This window comes from Arachis duranensis, chromosome 9 (assembly GCF_000817695.3).
Source record: "Arachis duranensis cultivar V14167 chromosome 9, aradu.V14167.gnm2.J7QH, whole genome shotgun sequence".
NCBI lineage: Eukaryota > Viridiplantae > Streptophyta > Magnoliopsida > Fabales > Fabaceae > Arachis > Arachis duranensis.
Genome location: NC_029780.3, coordinates 24,539,535 through 24,540,166, shown reverse-complemented (window position 1 = coordinate 24,540,166; position 632 = coordinate 24,539,535).

The window sequence follows — 632 nt, the reverse complement described above, 5'->3', positions numbered from 1 at the left end:
CTATATTTATAGTATAATGTTGATAGTTATGAAATAATAAGGATTTTATATGATTTGGATTGGATAAGTAATATTTTAAATATTATTACTGCTATTTTGGAAAATGAAGAAATTAAGTATGCTATTTCTAATTTTTGGATTTGGGCATTTTATTGAAAATAATTTGTAAAAATGAGGAGCAAATAGTATTTTCTATATACAATTAGTGTTGGATTTAATTTGGGTTTCATTTACCCTATTATCCCTATTTTATGTGAAATTACTATATTGCCCCTAACCCTAAGTTTCAAAAATGAAACCCTAACCTTGTAACCCAGCCGCCACACTCAATCTGTCTTCCTTCCCTCTTTCATTCATGCCACACACGGGTTCCCTTTTGTTTTCATGGAAGAAAGAAAAGAGAAGCAGAAATGGAAGAGATTGAGGAGAGCTGTGATCATGGGGTAGGGATGGGGCCGCGCTACTGGCGCCGGTCACCTCGCCGCCGCGCCACCGCATCCTGCCGTCGGACCCATCCCGTTGTTGCCACCAGCATCGAAGAAGACGGGTGACTCGCGAGTGAGAGGGGGAGAGAGCTTGTCGCCAGAGAAGGAGGGCGCCATCGGCGCCGTTCCGGGTAGAAGGAAGCGTCG